Source organism: Pteropus vampyrus, unplaced genomic scaffold, assembly GCF_000151845.1.
Source record: "Pteropus vampyrus isolate Shadow unplaced genomic scaffold, Pvam_2.0 Scaffold8, whole genome shotgun sequence".
NCBI classification, from domain to species: domain Eukaryota; kingdom Metazoa; phylum Chordata; class Mammalia; order Chiroptera; family Pteropodidae; genus Pteropus; species Pteropus vampyrus.
In genome coordinates, this window is record NW_011888789.1 from 15,949,287 (window position 1) to 15,971,632 (window position 22,346).

Sequence of the window (22,346 nt, forward strand, 5' to 3'; positions counted from 1 at the left end):
GTCAGTGCTGGGGATGGACATAGTTATGTACAAAGTCCCTGCTCCCTCATAAGCTCCAGAGCCCAGTAGAAGGGACACACATGTACATAGACAGTGACAGAACAGAGCTATGCCTTAAATGAGTAGTACAAGGGAGAGAGAGTTAGCTGTAAAGTGGCATGGTCAGAAATTATCAAAGGCTTTATATGCCGTCCGTCTAAGGGTTTCTAGTTTATCCTATAGGACAAAACATTAAACGAAATGTTAAACATAGAGTTACTTTATGACCAAACAGCTCTACTCCTAGTTATACACCCAAGAGAAACGAGAACATATACTCACACAAAAAGTTGTACACAAATGTTTAAGTAGCATTGTCCACAATGGCCTAATGGTGGAAACAATTCAAATGACCATCAGTGGAGGGATCGATAAACACAATGTGACATGTACGTATGATGGAGAATTATTCACCATAGAAAGAAACAAAGTGCTGATACACACTACAGCTTAGATGTCCCTTGAAAACATTATGTTGAGTGAAAGAATCCAGATATAAAAGATCACATATTGTATAATTCGATTTATGTGAAATGTCCAGAACAGGCAAATCTGTAGAGACAGAAAGTAGATTATTGGAAGTTGGCTTGGATACTTAAAAATAGAAAATTGTTTAGTTTGTGAATCATATCGCAATAAAGCCATGTATAAATAAATAAAAATAAATATGACATAAACTCTGTCCACAAAAAAAAAAACAACAACCAAAAAAAACAAAGGCTGGGAGACTAATGAAAAGACTTTAAAAATAGTTAGGTGATGAAGGCTCCTGAACTGAGGCTATGGCAGTGGGATAGGAGGATAGGAGGGATGCTGAATTTGTTCAGGAGACGGTAATTCTTTAGGTCTAACCGTAGACTCCTAAGGTTTTCCATAGACGTTTCTCAGGAGTATTTAATGAATAAGCTACTATGAGCATATTTATTTATATCATGGCTTTTTCAAAAAAGAATTTAAGGCAGCTCTAGTGTTTATTGATGTCAAATCTCCTTCTCACTTATGTAAGTGCTAAATCATATCCTTCTTATGTAAGACACAAATATGGGCAGACACTAGGCAGGGGAGCTGGGGCAGAGGCTGAAAGAAGAAAGACCTAAATCTTGTTTTTTACTATAAGATTAATTCAACAGACAGAAATATGAAGCATCTCTGTTTACATGTTTCTGACCACAGTCAACTGATTGCCTTGAAAATGAATTTCCAATTTGGAAATAATTTTCCAAACATGCTATCATTAGTTTGAGGGTAAACATTTAAGCATAATAACTAAAAGCAAGTATGCCATTGCTGGGCGGGTGGCTGTTACTGGGCTGGCAGGATGGAACAGCTCTGAGACCAAAACACAGCTGGGCCTCCGGCTGGTGTTGAAGTAGAATATGCCATTACCATGAAAGCCTTTGGGGCAAAACCAAGTCAGACAGGGGCATCAGGCCCGACATCGGCAAGGCTTGGCACCGCTTAGCAGGCCGGCTCCAGCAGATGACAGAGTTTAGGGGGCTGGACATGGCTAGAGTTTTGGGGTTTAACTAGACACCAAGAAACAGGCAGGAGGTTAGATCTGAATCAGGAGATCAGGAGTAGTGTGCTGGAACCTGAAGAGCCTACAGGATTTATCACCCAGACGTTTATTGAATGTTTACTGCATGTCATCCACAGCCCAAGGGTGTGTTGGTTGATCTCAGGATAAGGACTGTGTACTTCTCTGAAAAGGAGCTTTCATGATTCTCATGTAGTTAATATTTTGTTATTTAAATCCTATGAATTTCTAGACATTTTCTAAAGGATTCTTAGAAGTTACCAATGTTCCTTTAAGGTGATAGTTTATAAACACGTTACTCATTTTCAAGCTCATAGCTGAACCTCCTCAAAATATGAATATGTTTATGGTCAATAAGTAAATAGAGTTTGTTAATAGTACACAGTATACTTCAGCCTTTGCTCCATGTTTAATGAAATCATTAATCTCTGTAACCTCTACCCACAAACTAAATTGCACTGGAATTCATGAATAAGCACAGACTGTATAGCCTCACATAAAGTGTATGGATATAAAAGTATGTTTTAGTACCCTCCAGTTAGGTACCAAATTTATTCAGAATCAGTCATGTATGTCCTTTGCAGATTATTGAACAACGGAGAACCACAGATGAAATGCTAAGAGTGAAATCTAAAAAAGACTTCATTTGGTTAAAGATATAATGAGCGTGATACAAGTACTTACTTAAACCTAAATGTAAACAAACATCATGAAAGGTAAATGGGCAAAAGATATGAACAGATCACAAAAGAAGAGATATGAGTGTCTGCTATACATATGAAAAAGTGAGAAATAAATAAAAGTTAAAAGTAGAATATTAAATTGCCAACATTTAAAAAATAATAAGACATTGGTGAGAGTGAGGTGAAATGAACATTTATACTGAGTAATGAGAGTGTAGGTTAGTATAACCATTGTGTAAAGTAATTTGTAGCAAGAGCCTATAAAATGTTCATGCCTTTTCCCAGCATTATCATTTCTGAAAACTTATTCTCAGAAATGCTCATGAATATTTATATTAAGAATGTTCATCATAGAAGTATTTATAATAGCCAATAAGTAGAAACATCCCAAATGTCTGACAATTGGAAACTGGAAAAATCATGTAGTATCTACATAGTGTAACATTGTATAGCAATTGAAAACCATTTATTCAGTAACTCTCAAGTAAAATGGGGCAAAGCCTATGCTGTAGCAAAACCATAATTTCAGTTGTGAAAATAATGATAAAGTTTACATCTATCTTTGAGAAAAAAGATTGAGAGGATGAAAATACTATATCGAAGCATTTATGTTTTTATTCCTCAGTGGTGGAATTATAGGCAATGCTGTTTTCCAGACATTCTACTTTGAAAATCTGTTATTCTTATATTTTGCAAAAAGATATAACAATGCTTGAATCATGTTGACATGATTAAAAGAGAAACTATGTTTGACCTTCTCAAAGTGACAAAGTCTGGTGGTTGAAACAGACACAGAATTCCAGGTGATGGTATTAGTACACTTTCTTCCTGCTTCCTGGTCCGTCTGGAGAATCAAGAAGAAAAAAAATTTGTTGGTCACTTTCTCAGTCTTGACCAATCTTAATCCCAAATATAAGAAGACTGGCAGAGGCAGTATGCCTGCAGAGGTGAGGGTTTTTTGGTGTTTTTTGTCTTTTTTTTTTTTTTTTAGGAAAGTGATTATCAGCCTCTCGTAAGGTTGGAACACAACTTCTCTTGCCCCGAGTTCTACTCTTGCCTTCATCATGATTGATTGCAGGTATCCAGGCTGAAGGGAACAACTCAACATAAAGCTCCAAGTGGGCACGAGGAGCTCTGAAGGATGGTGGCTCTGGGTCCTTATGGCCCCAAACAACAGTTAGGTAGAACCTGTGTTCAAATAACCAACAGCTCTGGTGCTCTCTGTCTGAGTCCTTTTCCTGTGGCATCTTACACTGCTTTCTAAGTTTTTAAAAGCCCTCCTCTGAGGGATAGGAGTTTCAAATGTCAGGAAGAAAGAGAGCAAAACATCTCTTCTTCCTTCTCTTTGAAAAGGACCCTACTGTCAACAGTGCCTTTTTTTTTTTTTTTTTAGCCTGTCTCTTCCTTTTCCTTTCTTTCCCCAAAATATGTTTCGCAGTCAGTTTGTGAAAACTAGTGTGAGCTCAGCAGCCTCTCGTACGAGGCCTTCCATCTGTAGCTTGGTCTGTATTATGTGCCATATATTTAGAATGCCTAAATTAGTAGTGTTCCATGTGCTATTTAAAGACGAGCTGGAAAGTCGGATGGAAGAGCAGGGCTATTGATCAGAACTGGCTTCTAAACGGCGTTGGCTCTCATCCTCGAACCCCAGAAGTTAGAGATATTTTGGGGACATCAAGTGAACAGATGATCTGTGAAGGCAGCTGGCTCCTGTGGTAATTAGTCTGTGGAAGCAATTGGTCATTTTCTGAATTTGGAGCAGAATTTCGCTTCAGTTTGTGCCATTCATGTTGTGGACAGAGGCCCCGCTTAAAACTCGTGGGGCTGGAAAATAAATGTGTGCACATGAACCATCACAGCTGATAGAGAGCAGTTCAGCTTGGCTTCCCAAGGTAAAAGGTTCCCAGCAAAAAGATGGAAGGAGAATTTTGTTTTTGTTTTTAATTTAAAATTGGAGATACATACTCCACTAACTGTGTTTACTAGGGATAAGGGAAGATGGTATTGTCAAGGGAGCCAGTAAAAATGCAGGATAAGACACTTCACGGTGCAGACCTCACTCATTTTTCTTTCAATGCGTGTGTATTGGGGGGTGGGGCTCCCCACACATCCAACAAGCACTTCTCTGACACCAGCTGGGTGTCCTATAATTCTATCCAATTCTGACACTGTCTACCTAGAGATAGCATCAGACTCTGCAGGTTCGGGGCCCAGTCCCACAAAACTCTCTCTGCCCACTTCAGCTGCCATCACGAGTCTAGGTTATCACCTGCACTTTTGATTGTCCAGCTATAGATTGGAGGTTCCAATAACCCCCTCTTGGGGTTCGATTAATTTTCTAGAGCAGTTCACAGAACTCAGAGAAACATTTTACTTACTAGATTAGTGGCTTATTATAAAAAGATATAATAAAAGATATAGGTGAACATCTAGATGGAAAAGATCCACAGGGCAAGGTATGTGGGAAGGGGCGCAGAAACTCCCCGAACCACACATCCTTTTGGGATTTTATGGAGGCTTCAGCAAGCAGGCATGATCAATCACTAAGTCCATGTTCAGCTCTTTTCCTTTCTCAAGAAAATGGAGGGTGGGGCTGAGAATTCCAAACTTCTAATCCTGGCTGGGTCTTTCTTATGACCAGCTCTCATTCAGGAGCCCACCCAGAGTTGCCTTAGCTAAGCAAAAGACACTTCTATCACCCAGGAAGTTACAAGAGTTTCAGGAACTGGGAGCAAAGACCAAATATTAAAACAAAAGATGCTCTTAGTACTCTTATTACTTAGGAAGTTACAAGCATTTTGGGAGCTCTGTGCCAAGACCTGAAGACAGAGACCAATATATATTTTCTCTTATCTCACAGTGAGGAACGTTTATGAGACAATCCCATCCTTGTGCTGTCCTCTTTCATAAATTTGGCTTTGGAGTCATGCTGCCTGGATTTAAATCTCAGTTGAACCATTTTAACTAATTGTGTCAGGTAGGTAGGGTGCTTAACCCCTCTGACCCTCACTTTCTCTGTTTGTAAAATGGACATTATTAACACCTCATGGGGTTATTGCAAGGAATCTATGGGTTAATACACATAATGCTTTTATAGCAGTGCCTGGCACAATCAATATGAATAATTATTATTACTGTTTTCGTTATTTGTTGATAGGCCTGGGGAAAGCATTTTTATAGCCCCAGAAAGTTTTCAGACTTCTTCCTTCCCCGGCTCCTCATACCCTCCTGAATTACAGTCGATTTTCTTGAAGACACCACTGAGATAGCAGCAGATTCATTTCCCTTTCCTGGCTCATCTCCAAAATATCATTTAATATAAGCATAATTATAAGTTTTTCAGTGAAGAAGCTTTTAGAAGTTTTCTTCACAAAGTCAGAATTGTGATCTTAACTCAATGTTAATTTTATGGTTATGAGTCGTCATATTTAAAATGTCTGTAGTATATTAATCATAATTTTTGTGCATACAGTATCAGTTGAAGTGACAGGGCGCCTCTTAGAAAGTGTATGATGTGGAGAATTTTCAATCTGAGATTTGATATCAATATTTATTCACATTCATTTCAGCATGCCTTGGAAGGTAAGTTTTTGTTCTTCATTTCTTTCTTTGGGCTGCTGTATTCCATTCTAAAACCCTGGGCCTTCTTTGGCTAGAGAATGCCATGATTTCATGATTCCTACAATTTTTTCCTAATGAGAATCCTGTTAGGAGATGGATGGCATAAGCAGGATAGCACAGTTGGCATTTGAAAAGATACTTCTGGACTGAGAACTACTGTGAACAGCAGACATGCGCTCAGCCCCTTAGCTGAAGCTGCAGGCAAATGTGTTAGTGTTGTGGCTTCTCACTTATTGGGGTTTATGAGCAGCTGAGTCTTTCAAAGCTTGACCGTTATTCTTATCTGAAGTTTTACCCATTATTCTTATCGACTTTCCATTCATCCTGTTAATTGCTACTAGATTCTTGTTTCTCTGGCTCAGGGCTCATTTGCTTTGCACTTTGCACGTGGTGAAGACTCTGCTCGGGGTTGACATGAGCACCCCTCCACAGTGGGCTGTGTGTCTGAAACATCCCTGTTGTAGAGACAGGGCACCCGGTGCTCTTTGGTTCTGGCATCGGTTTGACTAAGCAAGAGCAGAAGGAAAAGAAACTCATCCTTTTATTTCTGGACACCACAGCTACTACTGGGAGGTAAACTGCTAATCTCTTTTCTGTGTTGGTTGTCTTATGTGAAACCATTTGTCTTTTTTTTTTTTTTTAACAGATCAGGCATTTAGGTTCTTCATCATAAACTCAGAACACTAGTTTGTGAGGATAAATACCATTTGTGAGAGCAAACACAGAGCAGAGGTAGCCCTGGAGCTGAGGGACGGCTTTGATTTTTGGCAGAATCTGCAAGACTACAGCTTTCCGATCAACTTTGCGCTGCTCTGTGATCTTGTATTTCTCTTTCTCTATGTTGAAGATCCCTGGTATCTGGGCTTGCGTAGCTTCTTATTCTTGAAGTAAGTGTCAGTGAGATGTTTGGGGATTTTCACACCACTGATGTCAATTTTGGTGGAGGTGGCAATGACAAATTTCTGTGAGTTCTACACAGAGGAACTCGATTGAGGGACAGAAGTCCGGTCACAAGTAGCAAGCCACTGCTCAGCTTCTTCAGGAAAACCATCCTCTTGCCTCTGTGATGCCAAGTGAGGATGATCAGAATGGTCCCGGGAGTGACCTGAAGTTTTCTCGAATGCCGACCGAAGGGTTTCTTGCCATGGCTCAACAGCTTTCGATGCACATCTTCAGTAGGATAATATCTAGGTATTTTGTGAAGTTTAACCACTCAGGTGCCACATTCTTGTCACCTCCAATTGGTTTTGTGACAGTAGCCAGAACCTTCTCCTCCTTTTTCTTTTCGATCTTAGATTAGCTGTTGAATACTTCCTCTTGTACATGGTGTTTCTGGAATACATGGCCTATTGGGAATACCTGCCAATTCCTCTGACCAGGAGAGGGTTCCGGCTGTAGTGGGGTTTCCCCTTCTTAGGCGTTTTGGCCTTGAGGTTACCCTTCTTAACCTTGCCACCGGCATTAGCCTTCTTGGCTTCAGGCTTCTTCTCCTTAGAGTCCAGCTTGTCAGCTTTTTCACCCGCCATCATGCAAGATGGGAAAGAGCAAATTGTTTGTCTTTTTAAAGCATGACTGTGTTTTAGGACCTACTTGATTTCATAGTGTTTTTTCTTTTTTAAATGTTAACATGATAGATGAGTCTCTGAGGCAGAACATGAGTAAGTGTTAAGGCACAAGCTCTCAGGAATAAAATTTAAGCCCTTTAGAATTGTCAACTTGAGAAAAAATGGAAGCAATTCTTCAGAAGGGAAGCATCCAATAAAAGTGTGAGTTAGCATTTGAATGTAGGTTACCTTTCTTCCCCCAAAATAATGGTTAAAGGATTTCTCTTTGCCTGGCTTCCTAGGAGGACATGTAGTAAATCCTGAGACCCATTCATACAGGCATTAAATAGTAGATAGCATTTTTAGTTCCCATTCATTCAATGGCATTATTGAGCACCCCCTAAGTGCCAGGCACTGTCCCAGACATTGGGGATCCAGAAGTGAAAACCCAGACACAAAGCCCAGCTCGTGAAGTATATATTCTAGTTAGAGAAGAAGATAAACAGAAACTGTAATAAGCAAATTATGTAGTATGAGAAAAGGGGGAAAAAATAAAGGAGTTTAAGGAGAGTGGGGGCTGCTGGGGAGAATACTACAGTCTTAAATAAGACAGACTAGACCTTGTTGAGAAGATGACAGTTAACAGAAACTTGAAGGTGAGGGAGCAAGTCATTCATACATCTGGAGGAAGAGGGTTCCAGAGAGAAGGAGCAGCTGGTGCGCTGGCTGTGCCATGCTGGGGCCAGCGTGCCGGGGCAGAGTGGGCGAGAGAGTGGAGAGCAGGAGATCAAGTCAGAGAGGGGAGGGCCCTTCCTGTGGACCATTGTGGGGACTTTGGCTTTTACCCACACTGAGTGGAGAAGACCTTGGCTGGTGTTAAGCAGAAGGGTAACATGATCTGACTCGCATTTTAAAAGGATTATTTTGGCTGCTGTGTTGAGGTAGACTGTAAGGAGATAGGGTAAAAATGAGGAGACCATTAGGTGGCTGTCACAGAAAACAAATAGCAGATAGTGGCTTGGACCAAGATGGTGACAGTGGTGGTTAGCAGCAATTGGACTCAGGGCACATTTTGAGGATAGAACCAACATGATTTGCTAATAGATTGATGGGAGAAAGAGAGGAGTTAGAAGTGACTCTGGGGACTTTAGCCTGAGTAACTAGAAGGGTACATTGCTGTTGACAGAGATGGGAAGAGTCTGGGGAGGGAGGGTGGGAAGAGAGGAGGAGAGTGAGAAAGAGAGAGAGTGTGTTAGCGGAAGAACAAGGGTGTGTTTTGCAAGTTGCTGATGTCTTTCAGATGCCTGAAGCTTGTTTTTCTGAGAAAATTATAAGAAAGATATTCTGATAATAGATTCTTTAACACACATAATTTGTTCTTGAAGGTAGACCCCCTATGTAACTGACAGTGGGAATCAGTGGTTGCTGGGTTGGTGAGAACATTTTTAGTGGTGCGGCAGGGCAGATTCAAGATTGTCGTGGGTTGAGGAAAGGAAGGAGAGGAAGCGGAGTCCTTGGGTATAGACAACGTGATCTAGAACTGCTCTGTCCAGCATGGTAGCCACTCACTATTTGAAATTAAAATTAATTAAAATGATATAACATTATAAATTCTGTTCCTCACTTTCACTAGCCACATTTTCCGGTCCCAGGATCCATTTGGGAACACAGATTGAGAATATTTCCATCATGGCAGAAAATTGTATTTGACAGTGCTGATCTAGATGCTTAGCAGTGAAGGAGAGGAAAAAAATAGAGCAGCAGCTATCCTGAGATTTGTGTGTGTGTATTCAGGGGTGGCTGTGTGTGTGTGTGTGTGTGTGTGTACTTAAGGAGAGAGACATAAGCCATATGGGAAAGAGCTCACATGTGAATGCATGTGTTTGTCTCTGTCTGACCAGGTAGCTATAGTGCATAGAAAATATCCCCACCACTCCTGCCAGCATTTTGATACCCTTAAAAATTATTTCGAATACTTCTAGTTGTGTTAAAAATATTTTACTTAGGAAGAGAAAATATTGTTTTGTCCCTGAGAAAATATCGTTTATCTCCATAGTTTTTAGCTTTGCGCATAAAAAGTGGGTTGATACACGTTTGTTGATTTAGACTCTGAATTGCTATTGGGACATCAGTGGTCTAGTGATGCAATACATATATAATCACCTGTGCTGAGCACTTTCTATGCTCCAGCTACTGTGCCATGTGTTGAGGATATAGAAATGAATTTTTACTATAGAATGCATTTGCATCCCCAGTTTTGTACTCTCTCCCCCTAGGTGGTCCTAAAGTCCACTTGGGTATTATCTTGTGCTGTGATTTGGGGGTCAAAGGGAGCTTGGATAGCCTTGCTAAAGTCCTCGGCAGGGTAGTTAGCTAGAGACCTGTGATGTTATATCCCCAACTACATTGCAACTCTTGAGGTCACGCCTGTCCACATGTGTTTATTGAGGTCCTGCTAAGTGCCTACCCATTTGTTAGCTGCTGGGATTTAGCAAAGATTTAAAAATAAGATAAAATCCCTACTCTAGTTGGGAAAATGAAACGTAAATGCAAGAAGATAAAAGCAGGACCGTGAGTAGAAAGGTGCCGACTGGGAGTGTGGGGCGGACTGTGAGGGCAAGCATCAGGGCACAGAGGGGTCCAGCAGCCCAGAGTAGTGGTCAACAAGGCCGCGCAGGAGAAAGATGTGACCGTAGAGAGTAATTGTAATTTTATCAGCCTCACATGAGAATCTATTGCATTATAAGGCTAGTGTCTGATTAACGATAGCCTTTAAAACTTGGAACAAGAATTTTAACTTGATATTTCCAGCAATAGGGAATATTTTAGGTGCATGTGCAGGGAGGTGATGAGATACAGGGGAACTTGCCAAGTGCACAGACCTAGCATCCCTCACGAGCATATGAGACCGGAGCACAGTGAGCAGGGGTGGAATGCATTGATCCTGCCTGCGCTTGACGCTGTGTGAAAACTTCAGTGTCACTATTTAAGGAGAATTAAGATCTCTCCTTTCTCCTCCCAGTGCTGTCAGTGTTGTTCCTAATCTCACAGATAACTCACTGCTGGGGTAAGCTTGCTGGGGATGTGAAACGAGAAGAGAAATGAGCCCCTTTTTATAGATACACATTTTACTCTTCAGCTCTAGATACTCCAGCTCATTAGATTATTCAGAGAATTAGAGATTCCCAGTGATGCTTCAGCATCTGTGCACTTTGCTAGGTTTGTATAAAATACACTACTTGATTCCTAATTGGAATGTAAGGAGGAGGCAACTGAAATATGCATTGATGTAGTTATATATAATTCAAACTGAAAATAAACCTACCTACCACAGTGAGAATTTTTCCATTAGGCTCTGCTACAAAGAGGTATCTGTCATCCCATTGTTTATATCACTCTGGTTCTTTAAGAATCTCAGCGTGCAGGGAGAAGTTCTTTCCTGAAGATAGGCATTTAGTGTGATTCATGGACAGGCATCTTTGAAACCTAAGTCAAGAAACGTGGCTCTCCCTCAGGTCCTTGATAAATCTCACAGCTTCTGAGGGTACTTAATGAGAAATACTAACTGTTCATATTTTCTATATCAGTATCTGCACAAATGTCTCTTAATTCTGGATATCTGCCTGGTTATTACAGCACTTCTTACACCTTTTAAACTGTATTCCTTTTGTGTGGCAACAGATTTCTTCTTAAGCCTCAACTTCTATAGTTTAGACGTCACAAGCATGTGAAGGAGAATAAGATATAATTGATGAAGCATGAAGTATGCAGATTTTATATGTGAAAATAATGGAAGGAAAAGAAGAAGAAATCAGCTATATGAAATTATTAACATCGATAAAATCAAAGGCCAGTCTGCAGGACACTTGGGCCACTGGCCCACAAATGACACTTTGAGAACTCTGGTTCTCACCATGGATTGAGTCCTCCAGTTCTCTGAGACCTTTCCCCATGGCGTACCTGGAGAATAGATTCGCATACAAAGGCCCCTGAAGTGTCTTATCACAGTGACAGCTGTGATGACCACCATCTTCATCGGAATGGATGAGGTTCCCAACCCAGAGGATGACCTTTACACAAGTCTTTCAGATGGGTTCCTATCACGAAGTATAATATTTTCTCATATCTTTTCCCAATTCCATCTCTTCACGTCATAATAACCCACATCTCATGACAGCAGCTGCTCACAAGACCATTTACCATTTGGGTTTTTCTCTTTGCATTCCATGTCTATAACACCATCATATAAGCTGTTTTTCAGGCGTTCACGATTTTCTCGTGCTCCCAGTATTTCTTCTCCACGTTCTTATAGAAACGTCCACCATCCAAACCCTAACCTGAAATGGATTTTATATACCAGGGAAAACCAGGGATCACTAAGATTACTGTTACACACATGGCAAAGCTGCACAGTGTACGTAAAGGTCATTTTAAGGAGAGTAACAAGCACAGAGGGCTAGAAGCTCTTCTGATTTTAATGTTGTGCGCTCCAGTTTCATTTGATTATTAGGACTGTAAGGGATAAAAACCTCTGTCACATTAGGCCTCTGCAACATTGATGCTCCTTTAGCGATGCAGTTTAGAGTAATGGAGCAATTCAGTGTTGGAGAAAGGGGAGGCGTTATTTTTGCCATTACTTAACTTCTAGAATCGTTCTGAAGAGTATCAATGACACTTAACTGCCTGTGAATGACTTCACCTCCATTTGGGAACCACTGGATTGTGGAAGCATTGAAATCATGTTCCTGAAAGCGGTGCTTTCCAACCTTGGCTGCACATTACAATCTCTTGGAGCAGTCCAGGCTGCAATACAGACTAATGAAATCAGAATCTCTGGGGGTGGGGCCTGGGCGTCAGTGTTTTGAAAGCTCTCCAGGTGGTTCCAATGTGCAGCCATGGCTGCGAATCACTGCTTTGAAGGAATCACAAGATCTAGAGCTAGGATAGCCTTAAAGCAATAGTTCTCACACCTTTGCCTGTTTCAGGGGGCTGGTCCCTAGAAATTGTGATACTCTTTGTGGAAGATATAAGGGCAATTTTTGCCCTTCTTCAATGAGTATATAACCTTCTTTGGGAGGAGGGACTGAAATTTTTCTTCCCATACCCCCAAATATGCTAGCTAACACTTATTGAGTGCCTAAAATACTTTGTGCATTAAGTGCTATATATGCACCTCAATCCTAACAATAATCTTATGACATAGGTCTTTTATTACAGTCATTCGTATTTTATGAGTAAGGACGCAGAGGCAAAGAAAAATTCAGTCGCTTGCCCAAGATTACGCAGCTGGAAGTTGACCCCATGCACTCTGGCTCTAGATTCTGTGCTCTCTACTGATTCCCAGTCTACACTGATTCATTCAACAAATATTTACTGAGCGCCTATAATGTGCCAGGCACTGCTCTAGAATGTTCAAGCACACTTACTCATACTTTTATTGTCATGAATGGCTTAGCAGATAACAGACCTGTGTATCACTGTCAGAAAAATGACTTAAAGTCGGTGGTTTTAAAATAATTGTCCTTGGCCAGATGTCCTACAATATCAACTCTTCTATATTTAACAACCTTATATAGCAAGTTAACTATTTAGTTGAAAGTATATTTTTAAAATTTTCTTTGAGACCCTCTCTTTGACCCATGGATTATTTAGAAGTATGTTGTTTAATTTTCAAGTGTTTAGAGAATTTCTTCTCTTTCTATTATTGGTTTCTACTTTGAATCACGCTCTATAGTTTAAATTCTTTTAAAATTCTTGGTTTGTTTTATATCCCAAAATATAATAGGTGCTTGCGTATTATGTGATTGTTGAGTGGAATATTCTGTATGTCAGTTAGATTCTGTTGGTTGATTGTGTTGTTCACATCTTCTATATCCTACCTGATTTTATGTCCTGACAAGGGGATCGAAGTCCTCAACTATAATCATGGAATTGTCTATTTCTCCTTTCAGTTTTATCAAATTTTGTTTTATGTATTTTTAGGCTCTGATGTTTGGTGCATAAACATTTAAGATCACGCGTCTTTCTGGTGAATTGATCCTTTTATCATTTTATAATGTACCTCTTTGTCTCTAGTAAATTTTCTTTGTTCTACAATCTACTTTATACAGCCAGTTCTTTTTAATTAATGTTTGCATGGCATAGCTTTCTCCATCCTTTTTCTTTCAATATACCTATGTCATTTGTTGAATTTGAAGTGAATTTTTTGTAAACAGCCTATAGTCGTGTTGTTGTTGTTTTTTAAAAATCCACTCTGAGAATCTCTTCCTTTTAACTGGTATAGTTAGACCATTTAGACTTAAGGTATTTATTGAAATATTAGAGTTTATGTCTCTCAAGTTAACTATTCATATTAACCAGGGTACATTTTTATTTTAGAAAGTTTACCAAGAGATTAAATAAAAACAACTATCAGTGAGTACTTGACCAAGGGGTCTTTGTTTTTTTCTGTGATTTTATGGCTAAAGTAAGAGTTTGATATCATCCACATGAAAAGTTTTCTAAGCTAAATTTATTGCAGCCATTCTCAAATGTGTGGAGTTCTGGGGTCTCAGATGCCCATTTGTCCATGTGTTTCATTGACCTAGAACTTTTTTTCTGACGAAAATTTTAGTCCCATCTGGGGAAATCCCTTTGTCCAGCTCCATGCAGAGGTTGGGTGACCTTATGTTCTGGCACATGCTGGTTGGTGTGTCATAAGAGGATGCCAGTGATACCACAAGCACAGTAACGGACAATGAATGTTTGTATCTACTCTTAATGAGCAGCATAGCATATTTACATGCCGTTATCAGTTACTCATTGTCCCAGTTATTATTGCTGGATATCAAATTATCCCAGAATTTAGAGGCTTGAGATCACCATTTTCATATGCTGACAAGATTCTGTGGGTCAGGAGTTCAGGAAGGATAGTGGGGATGGCTTGTTTCTGTTCCAGCATATCTGGGGCTTTGTCTGGGAAGGCTAAAAGTCTAGAGGTGACTCAACAGTTGGAAGCTAAAATCATCTGAATGCTCATTCACTCACAGATCTGGCAGCTGGGCTGTGATGATGTGAGGACCAGGACTGCTAACTGGAGTACATACATGTGACCTCTCTCCGGAGCGTATCTTCTTCACAGCATGACAAACTCGGGTAGTTGAACTTTCCTACATGGCAGTCTGGGTTCCAAAAAAGCTGTTCCAGCAAACAAAGAGGAACTGCATCACTTCACTGTCCTGTCTCAGGGAAAACACTCACAAGCCCACTCAAGGAGAGGGAACACAGACCCCTCCCCTAGATGGGAACATTGTCATATAATTTGGAGGGGTCGTGATTTACTTGAGAAAAAATATTTAGGGAGTACTATCTAAATAGAGTAAATATTACCTATTCTTATAATTCTCTAAGTTTAAAAATTCCTTATATTAAATTGTCATCTGAAAACTGCATATCTAATAGACCACATGATTTTGATCTCCTATAAAATTGTTTTCATGCTTTAGTAGTACAGCATTAGTTTTATGATATGTTACTGGAGAAGCAGTAGCTTTCATAATCCTAAATTACAATTGCGTTTCTCATTTATTGTTATGTCATGGACACAGTAAGTCGTGTATTGTTTAATGCCTATTTTGTATAGTTGAGAAAACTGAGGCTTTGAGAATTGACTTTGTCCAAAGTAATAGAGCAAGTTAATGGTTGAACGGAGTTGAAATTCAGGTCTCTCTTCCTCCTGGGCCAGACTGTCTCTGTAAGAACTTGCCCTGGCTTTGTGACCTAAGGTGTCAGTCACTCTATGACTCGCTACCTCGCAGGGGTTTAGCATGACCAAAACATAGCTCGGCGTTCTGAGCAGATTATTATATTAAAAAGATGTTCTTGTTGGCTTGACAAACCTTGTGAATGCGGTTTGAGAGACAGACATGAGTCAGGGTAATGTAAATACAGTCAGGCTGTGTGTCCTTTAGTTTAGTGATAAGTTGCTTAAGGAGTTGTGCAGGGACGAGCTTACCGGTTAACCAAAGACAATGGTGTGGGCACACATTCCTTGCTCTTTGACCTTTTAACTTCTGCTCATCGCTGCTGCTTATATCTTAAATTTTCTGCTTTTCCGCAACATCCTGGATGTACTGTCCCACAGTGTTTTGAGAGGAAGTCTTGCAGCTGTTTGGAAACATACCCCGATAATGGCCGCTCTGACTTCCTTTCCTCGGATGTTTGTTCTGGAATCCCTGCAGAATTCTCCGCTATCTTAGTCTCCCTGCTGCTGTCTAGCCTCTTAAACTCCAGTTAGTCCAGATAGGTGTCTAGTCTGTGTAACTTCTCACCGTTGGTTTCTTAAAGTAAGGTTATGGAAAGAGATGGGGCTGCCGTTTCTTCGTAGAAGCCCATCATCCTTGAAGAATAAGAACTCAGGGTGAAAAAGAGGTCTGTGTAGCTGGGGTCTTGAGCAGCACATCGTCTAGTCTGGCCAACAGCGTGAGAGCACGGAGGGAGAGAGAGCACAGAGGCCCGATTTCCAGGGCGGCCACTTCCTGGCCTGTTTATTTCCTGGAAGAACCCCACTTTTTCATTAAACTTAAACATCCTCTGAAATCCATTTTCCCCCCATGCCTTCTGTTATTACTTCTGACTTCAGTCTCTTCGTCGTTTATTCTCACTTTGACCCATTTCGTGTCCTTTGACCCTGCCCTTCCTAAGGCTTTACTTCTTCCTCTCCTGGGCCCCCTTAGATCTTCCTTCAGCCACTTTCTTCCCAACGCTCTGACTTCCTTGCCCTCCACAGCTGCTCTGCAGAGCCCAGTCCTAGATCAATGAGTCACTGTATTTTATCCTTTCCCTGTTCTTCCTGCTGCTGGAGGAAAGTCACTGTGCACGTACATGCTGATGTCAGTACAGCGTATGCGCCCCAGCCCAGCTGTGCCCTTGTGCTGTTTTGTAACTCCTTTCCACGTCCTTACGCCGCTCTGTCTCCTATTCTGCACTGCCACCATCCCAGCCCTTTAGCCCTCTTTTTAAAGCCTGTACCCCACCCCGAATCCCTCACTCTCAGCGTTGCCTTTCTCCTGCTTCACTGAGAAATTATCAACGTTTATTGTCACGCATGCCTTTGGCTCCTTGCCCCAAACCTGCACTGTCCGTACCCCTCCTCTCCTCCTCCTGTTCTGTTGTGGGAAATAGGTGACCCTTCTCCGTCCAAGACCAAATCCTTTCTTGGATTGTAGAGTCCACTTACCTCTCACTTTCTCCTTCCATCTGTGTATCCTCATTATCTATTTCTATTTGTTCCTTACTCTCAGCATATGAAGGACTTGTTTCTTTTTCCTACTTTTTTTTTTTTTTTAAAGAAAGAAAACACTTAATTCTATAATTTCCTCTGGCTAGTACTCTAATGAGTTCATTCCCTCCTTAGCCAACCACTTTCCTTCCCTCCCTCCCACCCATCCTGCTGTACAGCAGGTGTTCGCTAGGGCTGGAGACAAGAGTTCTGGTTTTCCTGGAGCTTACCTTCTGGTGGCAGAAACAGTAGTAAATATGTGGATAAGTAAACACCGTTCACATAACGCGCTAAAGCGGGAATGTGAAAGAGGTGACAGAGTGACCGGAGTGGAGGGGGCAGCTTCAGAGAGTGAGATTAGGGAAGGCCTCTTTAAGGATGTAGCATTTGGGTTGAGACCTAAAAGGGGAGAAGGATAAGGATAAGCCATGTCAGGACCCGAGGGGGAAGCATTCTAGGCAGATGGGAAAGAACAGGCAAAGCAAAGGTCCTAAGGCTGGAATGAACTTGACTTCAAGGAAATGAAAAATAAGTACTCACTCAACTCATTCCTGCCACTTCATCTCTTATCATTTTTCACATCTGGCTTCATACCTGTCGCTTCTCTGAAACCATTATTGATAAGATCTCCTGCTGGTCATCCATTGGCCCGTTTTGTCCTCATCAGACTTAACCTCGATGTATCAGCTGCACTGTCGAGCAGCCCCTCCTTACCTGTGGGGGTGGCCTTCCTGCTGCTGTCTTCTGCCTTTCTCCATACTTCTCTCATTGCCACAGACCTCTCTGTCTCCTTTGCGGATCCACGCACTCTGTACCTGTAGGCTTGGGATATCCCAGGTCTGCATCTTAGGCTCCCTCTTCTCATTCTACAGACTTCCTGGATGATCTGACCCACACCTGCAGCTTCACTTTTTATGCAAGGGACAGCTAACTCTTGTCTAAAAGAAGGCCTATCCGCTGAGCCTCAGACCTCCTCAGGCAGCTCCCCAAATGAGCACATCCATAGCTTAACTCGTAACCCTTTTCTCACCTGTAACTGGAATCACACTACCTTTATCTCTCTCACCTGCCATCTCATTTCTAACCAAGTTCTCTATAGTTCTTTCTACTTCTCATCATCTCTACTGCCTTTTCATTTCTTGCTGAATTATTGTGGTTCTTCCCTCATTACCCTCTGATCACATCCCTGTTATCCATCCATGCTCCACACATCTGTGAGCTGATAGTGCTGAGATGATCTCCTCTCTCCCTTGTTGAAGACTTACTGCACTCACGCTCCCTTGAGCTCCAGGGCAGAGTTCGCACTGCGGGATGACCTAGTGGGCTGGCGCAGTGTACCCTTCCTGACTTTCCAGCTTCATCTCCCACCTCTCTCCCACACCTACCTTTTGCACCCCAGCTTTGCTGAACTGTCTCATAGTTTGCCAAACATCGCAAGTTGTTTTTCGTTTGTTTTGTGTACTCATGTTATCTTCCTGTAGCATGCCCTCTCCGATTTTGTAGTCCTGGCAAACACCCACTCTCAGCCTTTAGTTCTGCTGAAATATCTTCGAGATCCAACTGTCCAGACCCTCCAGCAGGTGGAGACTCCCTCCTTTCTCTTCCCTTACATCTCGTGCAGCCTCTCTTAGGTGCTTCTCATATTATTTATGCCTGTTTTGTTTACCTACTTGCTTTCCTCTGTAGAATGTGAATTCTGAAGGTGCAGTGAATTTTATCATGTTCATCTTTGTATCTCTAATATAGAACCCAATCCATGGTAAATAATAGCCATAAGAAAAATCAATAAGGACAAAAATAACCATGTCAAGTGAATATGAATCATGTGAGGCTGGTGGGTCCCTGATGAGGAGCCCAGCTCAGTGCTGCACTGAAATTATAACACGCCTTCGCTTCCTTATTGTCAAATACCGATAGCTTTCATAGAGTGAAAGGCAGATTGTAGTTTTGGCGGGGGTTGGGGCAGTGGTGGGGGAAATGGCTCTGAAAAGAAAGTCAACGGCTAGTACTTGTGATGAAGGGACACCTCTAAGTAAGTGGAGTTCTTGGAAATTTCTGATTAAGAGGCAAGTGTTGATTTTGTCTGCCTGGATCTATGATGTGAATAAATATATACCAAAAGCAATAAATAGAAATAAGAAAAGGTGACACATGCGTTGTTTCAGCAAGGACATGGGTCTGTGCAACCAGTTCTTGTCAAATGAAAGAAAGGTTTTGTGAAAAGTTGAAAATGGCGATAGTCTTGAATCAGGACGTGTGCAGGAGCTGCTATGAGTTAATGCACTTCGATTCAGGAGAATGATGTGCACAGACGTTTCTATAGGCCAACAGATGTGGCAAAGCTTTAAAGTGGTTACTTTTTATTGTTTTGTTTTTTATGGGGAAAAATTATTTATGTTATAGTATCTGAGCATTTAGGGGTTCATGGCAGTCTTAGGACATAACTTTCACAAATGTCAAATGTCTATTACTTTCTCTAAGAAAATTGAGCTGAGAACAGATGGCACTGTAATGGTGTCTCATTTATCTCATGTGGTCTAGGAATGAAATATTCCGTCTAAGCAGAATTTTGTAGGTAACCGAACCACCAAAATAGTAAAAAGTTACTATTTTGTAGTAAGTTTTTACTATTTTGGAGTAAAATCTTTCTCAGAATTTCCCTGTTTCTCTTCTTGAACAGAGCAAGGAGAATGTGCTCTTGCAGGTTCAGCAGAAGGAATAGTACGTGCTCTTACGGTGATGTCTTCAGAGGCAACCTATGTGGGTGAAGTGTTTTTTCGTTATATTAAATGATCTCATATATTTAAATTTCTTTTTAAAATAATGTTCTTCCTTCTCCCCTGCTGTCAGGAGGTGACCTATCACTGTTTACACTGTCAGCATTTCTGCCTGTTATAGATTTTCTTTTCCTAATTACTTTTTGTCTTGTTAGAAATTTCTTTTTCATAAAAAAAATCCCCCCTTTTGGAATTTACTAATTTAATATGTTATGAATTCAGATGATTGTAATTTTAACAACTATTACTATTATGTGTTGAAAGGAAAGCCCTAAGGGTGGATGTAAGGATTATCTGTGGGTAAATGAGCCAAGAACAGTGGTTTTTAGTACAGGCTTTCTATTGTGTGTTCTGACTTCTGTTTTTCTTGTTCCTACTTCTTTTCTACACTCTGAGTTATTCATGTTGCATATGAAAAGTGACGTTTAGGGAGTAAACTTTTGCACAGGGGTCTGTCTCAGTCAGTCGTTAATACGTTTGGTGGACACAGGGAAATCACAACTTCTCTGGGTCTCAGTTTACTCATCTGTAAATCGAGAAGGCTGGACTAGATGATCAATCACCAAGGTCCTTTCATGTTCTCATGTGCCAAAAAACTAGTTCAGCAAAGAAGAGTTTGAAAGTTCTAAGACCAGAGTGACTGGAGGACTGAATGATCACTTTGGGTTAAGAATGTCATGGAATCATCCCAAAGTGGGAGGGTCATATTTAGAAGGCATGGAAGAGGGAAAGGTAGACTGGTGGGAAAGTGTGTCTTGAGGAAGGCCTTTTCAGAGAAGGGCAGTTATTGCAGTATACCATTTTAACTATTTTTAAGCATACAATTCTGTGGCATAAAGTACATTCACATTGTTGTTAGGATGTCTAAACCACTACCCATTTCTAGAGCTTTTCATCACGTCAAACATAAACTCTGTACCCATTAAACACTCAGTCCCCATTCCCTGCTCCTCCAGCCTGCTTTCTGTCTCCATGAATTTGACTATTCTAAGTACCTCATCATATAAGTGGAATCCTGCAATATTTGTCCTTTTGTGACTGGCTTATTTCACTTGGCACATGTTTTCAAGATTCATTCATGTTGTAGCATGTATCAAAATTTCATTCCTTTTTAAGGCTGAGCTGAGTAATATTCCATTGTATGTATCTACCATATTTTGTTTATGTATTCATCTGCTGATGGAGGTTTGGATGTTTTCCATATTTTGACTGTGGCAAATAATGCTGCTATGAACATGTGTGTACAAGTATCTGTTCGAGTCTCTGTTTTCATTTCTTTTGGGTATGTACCCAGAAGTGGAATCGGTACATCATATAATAATTCTATGTTTAAGTTTTTGAGGAACCACCAAACCACAGTGACTACACCACTTTATATTCTCAACAGCATTGCAGGAGGGTTCCAGTCTCTCCTGGAGGAAGAGTAGTTATATGTGCTCAGTGTAAATCAGCTTGACTGGAGCCCAATCTCACATGAGGCAGAGGCATCAGCTATAATTAGGACAGTAGATTGGGGCCAGATTATGGAGGGTCTTAAAGGCTGGCCCTGGTATTGGTACTTTATTGTATAGGCTTCAGGAAGCTGGTGAGGGATTCTGAGCTAGGGGGAAAGTAGGATTATATTGGTACTGTAGGAAAGCTAAGGGTCAAAGTATATGTATCGGATGATTGGGACATGGGTCGGCAGAAGGTTGCAGCTATCCAGCTGGGAGACCTAGGCTTCATTTCAGAAGGTAGGAAAGGCAGAAATGAAAGTGGAGACACTTCTGAGTTCAGCAGTGCAGCATTGGCCACAACCCATGTATGCTCGTATTGACTGGGGGTAATGATGTGAAGGTGAAGAGTGGTACCTCCTTGACCATCAGCATCATGACTTCTGAGGTCCTAAGTTGAGGACAGGATGTAGAGTGGCCACCAGTGTCTGGTTAGCTCCTTGTCTACTGACGGAATACACATTCACAGCAGATCATGAAGCTGTATCTTGGACACCTGGAGGTGACCCCACCTAGTTCATCATCCTAGGGCCTAGCTCCCTTGAGTAGGATAAGATGAATATTAGCATGCTTGCACAGGTAGCAGAAACACCAAACTCAAAGTATGGAGAGAAAGAAGGGAAAAGAGGGTGCCAGTTAGGGTGTCTAAACCAAAATTTAAGCTAGCTTCAAAGTTCCTATTTTGATCTTTGATTTGCACAGTGCATAAAAATGATACCATCCCATAAACTGTGACAACGAAGCCTTTTTTTTGGTCGATTTGCTGTGCATTTGCCATCATGCATGCCAGTTACTGGCTGAAACCCATTCCTGCCTCAGAATGCTTCGGCCCCCTTTCCTCTCAGTCCCTTTGTGTTTCCACCACTAAAGAGTTACAGGGGGCACAAAGGTCCCCGTAGGTTGTCCTTTGTGTTACAGGCAGACAAAGTGCTGTGTGTGGCAGGTAGAGGAGCGTGTGCCTGTGGGTGTGGTGAGCGGTTGGCTGGGTGTGGATTTTAGTGGATACTGGATGCAAGAGAGTTTTAAATAACTTACTTAAAATAGATAGAAATCTAAAATCAGATTTCTAAGACATAATTAATTTAATTAGGCAGAATATGGGGAAATATGCTAAAAAGTTGTTCAAGGCATCATCACCATGATGCGGAAGACAATGAGAAAGCAGCTGAAATTGTGTTGTGCAAGACTATCTTGGGCATATCGACCTTCTTGATAGTAAGGAGCGCCATGCCCGGAAACCACTCACAAAGACTGCTACCTGTCCCAGCGGGCTGAGGATGCCTGCTCCACAAGGGCAGCTGTGCTTACAGGGTTATAGGAATCATTATTAATAAGAATTATTACTCTGGATTCCTTATAAATGGATGTGTATCTTGAGACAAGTTTGTGTATA

At 41.1% G+C, this 22,346-nt stretch overlaps 1 protein-coding gene and 1 pseudogene across 1 annotated transcript in view; one reads left to right on the forward strand and one right to left on the reverse strand.

Moving 5' to 3' along the window:
- Nucleotides 1–22,346, forward strand: part of CSGALNACT1 (chondroitin sulfate N-acetylgalactosaminyltransferase 1) — a 157,201-nt gene that overhangs the window by 90,482 nt on the left and 44,373 nt on the right. The gene's annotated exons all lie outside the window — the stretch shown is intronic.
- On the reverse strand, nt 6,501–7,421 carry LOC105300705 (annotated as a pseudogene).